This window comes from Halichoeres trimaculatus, unplaced genomic scaffold, assembly GCF_033239565.1.
Source record: "Halichoeres trimaculatus isolate MK-OKI-2021-1 unplaced genomic scaffold, fHalTri1.1 fHalTri1_scaffold_2, whole genome shotgun sequence".
Classification (NCBI taxonomy): Eukaryota; Metazoa; Chordata; class Actinopteri; order Labriformes; family Labridae; genus Halichoeres; species Halichoeres trimaculatus.
This window is the reverse complement of record NW_027437180.1, coordinates 12,010,634-12,021,930: the sequence shown is the minus strand read 5'-3', so window position 1 is coordinate 12,021,930 and position 11,297 is coordinate 12,010,634.

Here is an 11,297-nt window from a genome sequence, read left to right as displayed (position 1 = left end):
AAAAGAGCAGAATCATGAATGACAAAAGTGCTGGGATGTAGGCAACAAATGTTGACATCTTTTTGAAATTAAACAAAAAGTGGGTAGAATGCAAATCATAGCTAAAACAATTAGGGAACAAACAGTCATGTCAAGATTAAGACTAGGTCACACTGGGTTAAACAAGACTGTGCATTTAATTGGAAAACATCCAACAGGGAGATGTGACTGTGGAATTGAGGATCAAACACTGGAACATGTTATATGTAAGTGTCAAAAGTACAATAAACAAAGAGAAATTCTTTTAAGAAAACTACAGAAAAAGTGGAATTAGGGTGTTAAACCTTAAAAATCTATTTAGCTTGGGAAAAGGAGAATATTAAACAGTTTTTGATTTATTAAAACAAACTAGATTAGTAAACAGAATTTAGTGTAAGTTTTTTTATGGCTCTCACTCCTGTATGGTAGGTGGCAGTAATGCACCTCTAATGATGGATGCCACTCGACCATAAAAGCAAAAGAAGTAGAACATGGTGGCCTTTTGTCTTGTCTGCTTGCTGGCTGCTACATGTTAACTACACTGAGGTAGGTTATGAATCAAAATGACAATTTAAAACGTGTTCCAAGTAATTTTGTATTTACTTACAGGTAGCAAAGTTTGATTAGCCATGAAGTAGTCCTTGCCTGCCTGTGAACTGTTGTCTGGCTCGCTAAGGTCTGTCTTTTTCAAATATTGTTTATTCATTGCTGAAAAGTGGAAATATTTTAAAGGTGCAGCATGTAGAAATCAGAATTTTAGCAACATTGAGCGTTCAGATGTTAAAACAAGCTGCTGCTAAAACTCTCAGACTCTCAGCCTTTGCAAGTCAAACAGGATCCTGAAGATGGCGTCATTTATTCTGATCATTATGTTGATGGGTGTTGATGCTGTGGGACATGTCTCATAGCTGGAGAAACAACAGGCAGAAAGCTCCATGACAGCCACACCACCCTCTGATAGCTTATGTTCTGTTTGACAGAGCTAGCCTTCAACAATGAAGCACAAATCCACCTCTGACTGTCAGAGAGAAAAGAAAACTCTCAAACAGAGAAACACTTAGACTATACCATAAACAATAAACAATGTGGTTTACAGCCAATAAACGTTGCAACAACTGTGGAGCAGAAAACGTCCAACCTTAGCGTCCTTCAGACCCAACTTTTCATTGATGGCTCCCAGCTTGGAAACTCTACACCATGTTTACTCTCCTTTTAGTCATTATCTGTCCTGGTTTCTCTTCATTTCTCTCTGCTCTTTTTGGACCAAAATCTGATCATTTACACTCATGTGATGCATTTTTGTGGTTCTCCATCAGGAAGTACTCTAAATACCAGTTCTTATGAACAAAACAACAAAAATGTTATCTCTTCTTCTTCTACCACAGTCTTCTTCTTCTGCTACTGTAAAAACAACTGTCCCTCTCTTCTTCACCTGACTTCCAGGTAGATTCCAGGACCAGCAGCCAGGCTTGAATTAAAAACTGCAAGTCACTCTTTCTGTCCCCCCAAATGTGCCGTATGCAAACATGGCCGTTCGTTATGACTGCCTCTGTGAATAGGACCCAGAGTAATGTAAATATAAAAAGTTTTTTTCTAACTTTTAGTGCAGCAGATAACTGAAAAACTATTCACATGATGATGCAAGCATGAAATTTGGCATAAATACTCTTTTAGAGACACTCTTTTGAAAAATTACATTTAACTTGAAAATTCAAGATGACGTCCATTTTTTAGGGTTGTGGCAATTTTTTTAAAGATGGGCACCATTTCCATTAAACGCTCATTATTCCAACAGTTCAAATGGTGATGCAAGCATGAAATTTGGTACAAATACTCTCTAAGGGACACTCTTTTGAATAATGATGCAAGACTGTGCAGGGGTACCCTGTGCAGTGCTATTAGACCTATGAAGACCACAGGCATACCGCTCTATCACAGGTTGTGATACTGTATCAGCCTTTCCCAACAAAGCCAGAAAGATTGCCTGGCAAACCTGGAACATTTGTCTTGAGGCCTCTCCCATCTTTAGCAAATTAAGTCAATACCCTCCTGTACTGACTGATGGTGGCCTTGAGATCCTGGAGAAGTTTGTGGTCCTGTCATGCTGAAATAAAGGCCAAAAAATAAAAAAAGTTTTAAGATACGACTTAAAAAGCCAGTAGGGTCAGTAGTTTGTAAAGGGGTTGCATCATTTGTAGAGTATTTTCATGGAACCTCTGGACTATGGAGAGATCCAAATACCAAGCTCTGCATATTCCTCCGTGTGCTAACCCACAGGCCTGTGAAAGCAGGCCACAAACAGAGACCGCCGACCCAAGGGAATGACGTTATCCACTGAAGGCACCTGTTGTATGTAATTCAAACAAATGTTGGGGCATGAGGTAGTTTCCGAGAGGCCATGTTCTAGGTGAGATCATGTAGATATGATTCAGATAAGCATGACTCAGGCAGGCTCTGGAAGCCCGGTGTTTTCCACAATGCATCTAATGACATCTAATGAGGCTACTGTAATGAGCTAAGGATCATGAGATCATTGAAATGAGATCATCCGTATGAGGTATTGTGCATCTGCCTATATGACCATGCAGGATGACATATGTTTCGTTTGTGCTTGTTTGTGTAAACTCTGTATCCTAAAAAGCCCAATCATTAAACAAACAAAGGCCTAACTAGGCCTATTTTTTATTAAACGAACTATGATACTGAGACACCATTAAAATTGATAGTAAAAGACCCGGAAGTACTGGGGACTCTAAGACACCAATATAATCTGTAGTATGTGGGAAAGGCGAGGGGTGGAGCCCACATCAGATGAGATCACTATTAAAAACCAAACGAACAGCTTTGTTAGAATTGGAAAGGGGGCTTAGGGCCGCCCCCTAGGAAAAGGGTATATAAGACGCTGCAAGCTTAGTTTAAACCAGTACGGGCTTCGATAGAACTCCTGCCCACAACCTTTGTTCAACTTTGTGCTGAATAAAGACCTTTTAGATGCATTTTTGAAGGCTCTTTCTCTTGACTTTTGCCTTTATTGATCCTGAAGAAAATAGAGACTTCAGATAACCTCATCCAGAAATTTAAGACACAACACATTTGCACAGGGTTTTCGTGTAAATGATGCAACATTACCTCGGGTTTCATCCTTAAACCGTTGTCTTGTTTATGTCCCCTTTGAAACTTTGGCTATGTGCCACTTTTCCCTCATGGAAATAAGAGGAGGGTAAATTTTACTCATCATACAAGTCATGAAAAATATCTGAACTTCATTAGAAGGATGATCTTTTCAGACTGGCTCTGCAAAAGACAATGTCAGAGTGACCTTGTTGACTATGTTCTTGTACATGGACTTATCTCTGTTTGGGTCTTTTGTAGTTGTTTAACATCAAACAGCTTAAACAATGATGTGTGAAGTATCATCATGTTATTTAAAAAAAATATTGCCTCCAGGTAAGTCCCTTTGAAGTTAAAATAGAGGAGTTGATGTCTGAAAGCACAAAAGAGCTGTTACTAAAGGTGAATCTGATCCACCTGGCAGGTCTGAAAAGAGTTTCCTGACTCAACATGCCCTCTGAGAAAGCTTGTTTATATTTCCACTGACTGGTCCTAACAGACACCCATAGCTGACGTTATCCTGCAGGGTATTTATCACTATATATAAAGACTCCAGTGAAAACAGCCTCTGTCAGTCTGTCAGCATGATTCTTTTTGTGCTGTTGTGACATAAGTGTTTTATAGAGTAAGGTCAAATCAAACTCATTATATATGAATGTTGTTAGCTATATAGTTAGCATCTACCTCAGTCTGTACATCAGTGGTAAAAAAACATGCACAGGCTGTAGTGGTACGTTTCCTCTTATAGACTCATTGTGGTCATGTGACGTGGGCTTGAGGCTGTGGTCTTAGGTTGTGTACTGGGACACTGCAGAGTTTCCTTTTGAGTTGGTTGAGGCCTACATGAGCGACCTAACTAAAGGGCACTTATATGGAGGCCTGTGGGTGTCAGACAATTTGCAAAAGCGACAACAGGAATGCAAAGCCCACAACACAATGGAAACACAGCCACAACAGAGTTAAAGAGGTCAACTTTAATGGTTTTCTAAAAGACGGTTAATCCAACAGACACAGAAAAGTTATGAAATAAAGTAAAATACTTTTCAAAAATTCAGCTATACGACTAAAGCTGACCTCTGTGGACTTCTGTTGTGGCTGTACTTTTTCATTGTGTTGTGGCTTTTGGATTTGTGTTTGCTTTTGCAAATTGCCTGACACCTACTGGCCACCAAACCATTTAGTTAAGCAACATACAGTGGGTTGCAAAAGTATTCATACTCATGACCAAAACTTTTTTTTTTTTTTTTTTAGCAAAAAGAGGTACCTTTTTCGATCACATTCACCTCAACGCTCCATCCTGTGATCCTCTCCATGATCTCCATTGTCTTTTCTCATGATCGGGCCGCTCTTTCTCTCTAAACTACCTCGATACATTCTCTTGGAGTGTGAGCTGCCTTTTCTGACTTGCAGCGTCTCGCTGTGCCTCTATCATCTCACATCTCCTCATATCCATGCAGTGAGTTGGAGGAGCTGAAGCAAAAAGTGTTACTACCATACCAAGTCCCCCCTACTGCAGATCTGCAGAGTCACTTAAGTCCTCTTTTCTTACTCCATTCTGATGCTCACTTTGAACTGCAACAGGTTGCCCTCATTGTGTCTATGTGTCCTTTCAATTTTCTTTTTAATAATTTCTTTTATATTTCAGTTTTAAGTGAAAATAAATAAATAAAAAACAAATATATTTATTCCATTTTGATTTTGAAGTTGGCTTTTTAATTTGAAATTTGATAACAACCTAAAGTGCACGCTTGAAGATTTAAAAGGGTCAATGCACCAATATTCGTAAAAGCAAAAGAATTCCCCTTCAAGCAATTTAGTTTTGAATTTGCTTGTTATATAGGAAAGAATTGCTTTTTTAGTCTTTATTTGTTTGCATACTGTTTTGCGTTTGAATGAACCCATATGACCTGTGCTCGTTACAGAGACATGTTCGGGTGTTAGAGTTCCCCTGGGTGGTGTTAATGAAAAGATATCTTTCCTTTTAAAACATTTATTAAAGAACAAATATACCACCAATGAACTTTTTCCAGTCATCAGGTGATGCTACGGAAACAGGTTTTCTATCAGCTTTACTTCCACCTGAAAAACTGAAAACCAGCGAAGCATACTACCAATCAAGACTAAACAGAACCATACATACTCCATACTCCATACTCCATACTCCATACCCCATACTCCATACTAATATTGCATACTACATACTACAATTGTATGTAGGAGGTAGTAGGTGGTTTGAAAACAGCCAGGGAGAGGACATATCCTGTTAATCGTCAGTAGATTTATATCTGCCTGTGTCAACTACCATCCAAAGAGCAGCCAACACCCAGCCTCCACCTTACAGAATGGTCCTTTTATTGTTTACAGTCTTTGAAATAATGAGCTTATAAAACTGTTTAGGGCATCAGTTGATGTTGTTTTATGTAGAAACATGTTTTTGACCTGACAAACATTCTTTTTCATTTTTTCTCTACACAGTAAAAGCTGACCTTAGCAGCTGGTGTATAAATCTCTCTTTGAGAGTGGGGCTGGTTGAAAAGGTGGTTACCCAGGGTGTATGACACCAAGCCTTCGGTCTAGATGGCTAAGGATTACAATCTGTTAGACTGGAGCTGTTGTGATACTCATAAGAGGAATTTCCCCAAAAACCGCATCAGTCTGGACCTTCATAATGGATCTTAAGACTGTGACACAACCTCTAAAAAGCTCCCAAACCCTTTTAAATGTGGCAGATCCCTGAGTAACAGACAGGCAGACATATGACTCAGTCACAGTTACACTCTAACTCACTGTCTGCAATCCAAAAGAGAAACTGATTTTCTTGTTATAAACGCCTGAAGTTTGCTGCAATAATGGACATGTTTGGAAGAGATTAAACAATTAAGTTTCAAGAATATATAAACTTTTATTTTTCTTTAAAACTGTTGTTTATGAATTTTCAAGTGTATGCTTTTACAATAAAAGCAAATCTATATATTTAATAAGCCCTGTGATGGACTCTTGAAGACATATTACTCTGAACAGGATTAGTGGCAGAAGATGGATGGATGAATATATATATATGTATATATATTTATATTTATAGAGAGGTCTATATGTATTACTAGTCAATGCTAGGTCACACCTCTTTTTTTTCAATGGTCAGGATACAGTTTACAGCAGACAGCTTTGAGTCTGCCGATGATTTAGCTCAGGGGTCTCTAAACTTTCTAGGATGTCAGCTACTTTCAACATAAAACAAGACGTAAGCTACCTCCAGTCCCCTTATGAATTATTACTATTTTTTTCTGGATTTAGATTTAGCGCCTTATTGGAGCCACTGAAAACAGCACCCAATTTAAAAGTCATAATTTGCATAATTTTGAATAATTTAATGTATTTAAACTTAAATTAACATGTTTGTTTTGGATCTTGAAGAATCATTTTAAGTTCATTTTTTTGCACTTTGAAACATTGTTAAAAGATATAGCTGCTGTCGTCCTTTAAGTGTCATGCCCTTAAGTTTCAATTACCGTAAAGTGCAGTTTATTGTCATAAAATGGCCATGTGGGAGTCTGATGAGGAGGAAATGAGCTCTTGTTGGGAGGCTTTTCAAGCAGGATGAGGACTGAGTGTTAGGATGTTAGTTGTTGTTTAAGAGAGTTGCCGGCGTAGCAAATGTCATATCATTTGTATACTTCAGTTTTCTTTTTGGAGGAATAAAATGTTCCTTTTTTTTAAACGTTGAAATTTCCCTTTTGTAATTGGATTACCTAGATACATTCGAGTCAGAAACTTCAAGTCCTGCTTTGAAGTGGCAAGAGGACTTTTGTTTGAGCTAAGTTGGCTACTACACACCTTATTATAGGATAACCTTGGTTATGATGTTTGACACTGTAATAATAATAATAATAATAATAATAATAATAATAATAATAATTATTATTATTATTATTATTATTATTATTATTATTATTATTATTATTATTATTATTATTATTATTATTATCATCATCATTATTATTATTGATAAACATTTTCCATCTGCTACAAGTACTACTTGTTGAGGGTCTGCAAGCTGTTGGAGACCCCTGATCAGCAAATTTAGGGAGACTCCTTCCACTCATCTCTGAAAATTAGAGAATTTTACTGACAGAAAGACCGTTTTGTTTTTGCACTATTTTCTCAGGGGGATTTCTTACTTGTACAGTGTGTGAGAACAACTTCTAACCACAAACGTTTTTTTGTTTCCTGTTGGAAACACTTTGGTTATCACCCTGTGAACAGACTGTCCACTTACTCATAGCTCTGATCACATTGTCACTGCTGGGGCTCTTCTGCTGCTCCGGGTTTTACAAAGAAATATGAACATCCTTAAACCAGAATTAGGCTTTAGAAGGGCAGAGAAAAAACAGCTGAGAAATTTCACATCTATTATTTAAACAGTCTGGACAGAAAATGTTTTTTTAACATGATCTGTGTCTGTACAACAACAGTATTACCCAGGCCACCTTCCTCATGTTAGAAGAGTAATCATTTCATATTAACTGGCGTGAGACGTGTCTTTCTGTCTGTTAGCAGTCTAAACTCAGGGCTACAGGACTCAGAGATACAAACAGGAAGCATCTGTTTTCCATGACCATTAAGAACATCCACACACTTCACAAGCCTTCCTGTGACGCCCTCAGCTCTGTAAGGAAATGTCTGCCTTCAGTCTGCTCTTGAAGCTGCGTGAGTAATCTGCATTCAGATGGAACAACAAAGCCTCAGAGATTTGAACACAAAGACACAGACTTGCATGTTGTGTGAGAAGTGGAGATAAAGGCCTCCTCTGTGGTTGGTTTTGTAGAATTGAAAGCCAGTGAGAGGTAAGTGACGTGGGCTGAGGAGTGTTTTTACATATCTGCCTCTGGTCGACCAGAAGCCTTTTTTGTCCACGCACCATCTTTGTCCCCGTTATTCTGAGGCACAACATGACAGGAAGAGGTGTCTGGGTTTTTTTTTTTAAGAGGAACTTTAACCATGAGAACAGAAACGTGCAGCAGCTTGAAGATAGAGCTTCACAGGAAACAGAGGCATCAAAAACCGTACAGCAAACTGAGAAACAACACAAGTCAATTTTTATTTCTAAAGAGTGCTCTCTGTTCTATTTGACTCCGAAAGTTTCATCATCAGACACCAAAAACAAATCAACACCATGGACACCAAACCTCAGTCTCCAGACATCCCTTCAGTGTCTGATTACAGCAAACCCACTGAGGGGAGGTTTAAGGACAGTCTTCTGCAGTTTGAAACCTCCTCCAGAGGATGAACTCAACTTTTCATGTACTGTGCCCAGAGTCTGTTTCAGGTAGAGATGGGTATCCAAAACTGTTACCTGTAAAGAATTGATAAATTTAAATCCATTGAAATTATTAGCCTTTTTGCTTAGCGATTCCTCTATTGATTCTTTTGCACTATGCCAGAGCTGCTGGACCTTGTGTTGACCAGTCTGCCTCAGCTGTCTTAGCTAAGCAAATGATAACATTTCCCAAGAAAACTCTGATTCAGGATTTTATAATTGAAGTTTTACTGAAGAACTAGACACACAAAGAAATGAACATTACTCTCTCACTGGAGATTCCTGTTCATCACATTCAGCATGTTATGAATTTCATTATTTAGCACAAAAAATGTAAATACAATAGTGCTAGCTTGATGCTTACATATGTAGGAAATTGCATGGATATGCTGGGGGTTTGTATATAAAATAATGCATTAGTAACACATAAATAATGTGTAAATTAGTGCTGTCATGTGATTTAAAAATTTAATCTAATTAATTACCAGATTTGTAATTATTGATCTAATTAATCACATTTTTGTCTCATAACCCAAATAAAAAATTTCAATTTTAGGAAATTACAAAATTGTAGTGTGTGACTAGTAAAGTGAGTACATAAAGGAGAGAAGATTTATAAATTTACATCTTGTCAACTGTCCAAAATTAAAATGTCTGTGTACGCTGCCATTGATGACTTTAGAGGCGGATCTGGGGGAGCTTGTCAATCAAAATCATGCTCCTATACTTCTGTGGGTGATCATTTGGGTCTTGAAAGATTATTCAAGATGCACTGAAAAGGTTAATCTTGTGTTAATTTTTTTAAGGCATTCATTTGTGGTGTAATTAATCAATTTAATTTATGTTTTAAAGTGACAGCCCTAGTTATAATTAATTTATCTGACACATTAAATAGTTACTAGGCCCTACCCTATTGTGGCAGCCCTCTCTTTCTCGTTCTTTCGTGTTGTTTTTTCTACTCTTTTGGTAATCTTTGTTTTTGGAGTGGGTCATTACTTTGTATAGTTCATTTGTTGGTCATGGACACCAAACTGGTTTTGTCTTCAGTGATATTTTTGCTACTTTTTTTCTCCTGTGTTCGTCTGGAGATCCTACATGTAACCATGGCTGCATTGTTTACATGTGAAATCAGCTGCTAGCAGCCTGTAGCATGTCAATGCTAACTGGTGCAAGGCCTGATGTTTCCCCACAAGGTGTGGAGAAGAAGGTGAGGACGACATTCAGGTTCTCAGGTGTGAGCTAAGAAGTGACGACTTTGACCAGTCTTACTATCCATCTTTATTGGGAATGTAAGATCTACAGTGGGTATGGAAAGTATTCAGACCTCCTCAATTTTTTACTCTTTGTCAAATTACAGCCATTTGTTAAAGTCATCGTAGTTATTTTTTTTCCTTAAAAATGTACACACAGCACCCCATTATGACAAAAAAAACAAAAAACAAACAAACAAAAAAAAACAAAAAACAAAAAACAAAAAAAAACGAAACGCACAATACCAGACATCTCTACGGATGTAGTGAAAAAAAAAAAATGAAACTATTGCATGGCCATAAGTGTAAAGACCCATTGCTCAATATTTTGTAGAAGCACCTTTTTCAACTAAGTCAGCCATGAGTCTTCTTGGGAATGATGCAACAAGGTTTTCACACCTGGATTTGGGGATCCTCTGCCATTCCCCCTTGCAGATCCTCTCCAGTTCAGCTCGGTTGGGTGATGAATGTTGGTGGACAGACATTTTCAGGTTTCTCGAGAGATGCTTAATTGGGTCTGGGCTCTGGCTGGGCCATTGGAGAGCAGTCACATTGTTGTTCTGAAGCCACTCCTTCATTATTTTAGCTGTGTGCTTAGGGTTGTTGTCTTGTTGGACAGTGAATCTTCGACCCAGTCTGAGGATTGATCACTCTGGTAAAGGTTTTCTTCCAGGATGTCTCTGTACTTGGCCACATTCATTTTGCTTCTAATTGCAACCAGTCGTCCTGACCCTGCAGCTGAGAAACACCCCCACAGCATGATGCTCCCACCACCACACTTCACTGTAGGGATGGTATTGGGCAGGTAGTGAGCAGTGCCTGGTCCTCTCCATACATACCGCTTAGAATTTAGGCTGAAAAGTTCTGTCTTGGTCTCATCATGTGTCTCTTGGCAAACTCTATGTGGGCTTTCATGTGTCTTACTCTGAGGAGCGGCTGTGTCAAATGCGTCTAAACGTGGCGTCCAGGGCGAATCGGCATCCCAACATGTCTTTGCATTGACTTTGTATGTAATCTTGAATTGAATCTTGAATTCGCGTCCGTGTGGCCGTACCATTATAAAGACAGGTGTGTGGTGTTCTTAATCAAGTCCTATCAATATAATTAAATGCAGCTGGACTCCAATGAAGGTGTAGAACCATCTTGTGGATGATCAGAAAATAGACAGCACCTGAGTTGAATACATGAGTGTCACAACAAAAGGTCTGAGTACTTATGGCTTTGTGATATTTCTGTTTTTCTTTTTTTAATAAATCTTTAAAAACGTCTAAAATTGTGTGTTTTTGTGTCAATATGAGGTGCTGTGTGTACATTGTTTAAAAAAGCTTTGACCTTATCAAATGACTGTAATATAACAGAGTGAAAAACTTGAGGGAGTCTGAATATTTTCCATCCCACTGTATCTCCAATTAGATGGACAAGCTAGCCATGCTAAACCAGCAACAGAGAAAATACCAGAGGGCAGAGTAGCATCATGCTATTCACAGACATGGTTAATGAGGCCAACATCAGACACCAACGCCACATTGGAAGAACTTCACCTGCTGTGAGCAGACAGGATCCAGGAGAAAGAGACTGAACAGACTGCTGAAGAAGTTCAG